This window comes from Mus pahari, chromosome 3 (genome assembly GCF_900095145.1).
Source record: "Mus pahari chromosome 3, PAHARI_EIJ_v1.1, whole genome shotgun sequence".
NCBI classification, from domain to species: domain Eukaryota; kingdom Metazoa; phylum Chordata; class Mammalia; order Rodentia; family Muridae; genus Mus; species Mus pahari.
Genome location: NC_034592.1, coordinates 85,741,572 through 85,744,039, shown reverse-complemented (window position 1 = coordinate 85,744,039; position 2,468 = coordinate 85,741,572).

Below are 2,468 nucleotides of genomic sequence, written 5' to 3'. Positions count from 1 at the left end.
CAGTCTGCCTTACACTCAGTCTGCCTTACACTCAGTCTGTCTTACACTCAGTCTGCCTTACACTCAGTGTCTTCTTGTGTCATCCTAGGTGCTGGGGTTGCAGGAGTGTATTTCTGTATGTAAATAGTCTTTCTACAGATGAGTAGACGTGGACTAGGTCTCCTCAGAAGTCCCACGTTAAAGCTCTAGCCTTCCGTGTGTCTGTCTGTACTTAAACTTTACTAGTACCACAGCTCCTTTCGTATATGGAATGTATATATAAAATCAATAGATAGAAAAGACTTAAATATAAAAAGGAGAACTGTGAGAAAAGAGGAAGGAATTGAAGGAAGGGGGAGGAGGAACAGGAGAGGGCGATAGAGAGGAACAAGTGTACATCTATCTATCTATCTATCTATCTGTTTGCCTGTCTGTCTGTCTGTCTGTCTCATATCATATGAAAGCAGAGTGGAGGCTATTTGTAAGGAAGAACAGTAAGGTGGGGAGGACAGATGGAACAGGGCAGTAGAGAGGTTAATACAAGCACAATGATGTATAGATATGAAAATGCTATACTTTTGAAATAGATGATAGGGATAGATAGAGACAGGTAAATGATAGATATAGATATATATATAGACATAGGTAGGTCGATAGATGGATAGATAGATAGATAGATAGATAGATAGATAGATAGATAGATAAGCAGGTAGGTAGTGAGCATCAGTGGTAGAGGCGGGAAGAGGAGGAACAGCTGGTCGTGCTGGCATGCAGCATGACTTCAGGAGTCCAAAGAAAGACTAAAAGTGATTTGGAGACACTAAAACCACACCCAACACTGGATGCATCACTGAACTGATGCGGCCCAGATAGATAGGTGTTTTGGGTCTGCTTACCATAGGGCTTCTGGGAAAGTCTTCTCATCATTTGAGCCAAGAAGCTATTGGTGGAAGAGCTGCGATGAGTCAGCAGTTAGAGCGCCCTGGAGGCCCAGGTTTGTCTCTGCGTGGTGCACTCTGGGACAAAGGACAAACTTGAGGAGACTTGTCTCCGCGCCCTGGGATGCTGATTACCTTTGATTACAGGGGAGAGTCTCTGAGTCAGAGCAATGCAGGGCTCCAGATGGTGGAAATATATGAACCATAGCCTGAAATGAGACTCCCTTGTTTCCTAGAAGAGAGGTGAACAGTGCCAAGAAAGGGGATAAAAACAGCAAAGGAAGACATCAAGTCACCCATATTTACAGATGAGATAATTTGGCCCTATATGTAAAGGCTCTAAAGACTCCACTATAAAACTCTTAAAACTCATAAACACCTTTAGCAAAAGCACCAGGATACAAAATCAACGTATCATAGCCCTCCAATATACAAAGATAAACACCCTAAGACTGAAATCAAGGAAGTAGTCCATTTACAGTAATTAAAAACATATTAAGAGTAAACCCAATCAAGAGAATTTAAGATGACTATAATAAAAGTCACTAGAAGACAAAAATACCATCTGTCCTCATGGATTGTCAGGATAGAGAAGAAGCGACTAGTTTACCCAAAGTAATCTAATGATCCAATGTAACCCCCATCAAAATTCTGATGGAATTTTCCACAGATCTAGAAATGAGAATCATATGAAGCTATAGAAGACCCTGATGGCCAAGGGACTCTCGGGTTGGATGCTGCTGAACGATGCTACAGGTAGCGCTGTATTTGACTCCAGATCATACTGTAGAACACAGTAACAAAACTGGCATGGTTGTGGCACAAAACTAGACATGAACCCATTATTAAACTCATCCAGCTATAGCCATGAGTTTTGAAAAGGATACAACGCACCCCTTCATATTTGTGAAAAGATGACCTCTTTAACAAAGGATGCTGAGAAACTGGATAGTCACATGTCAACGAGCGAGACGGAACTCCCATGTCTTATCAGATACCAAACCAAAGTGAAAGTGGCCAAAGATCCGAATGCAAGACTTGAGACTCTGAGAACCCTGCAGGAAGGCTCAAGGAAGACACTTCAGGGTTAGACCCTGGGAAGGACTTTCTGAAAAGGATACCACTGGCTCAGGGAATCGAATCAAGGACCCACAGACGGGTCATGACGTGGAAAGAGAAGTCCAGTGAAGGGAACTGTTGCTCATGTAGAGAGGTAGCCTACAGAATAGGAGAAATGTTTAATTAGTTATGCATTTGCTAGAAGAGTATTGTCTAGAATGTATAAAGGATTGAAGAAACTAAATACCAGAAACCACACACCCCAGTCGATAAATGTACAGATGAAATGGACACAGTTCTCAAGTACTTAATCAAGCATAATTACTCGGGAAGCAGAGGTCGGTGGATCTTTGTGAGTTCAAGTCTATTGTGCTCTACATAGTGTCTTAGTCGGGGTTTCTATTCCTGCACAAACATCATGACCAAGAAGCAAGTTGGGGAGGAAAGGGTTTATTTGGCTTACATTTCCATACTGCTTTTGATCACCAAAGG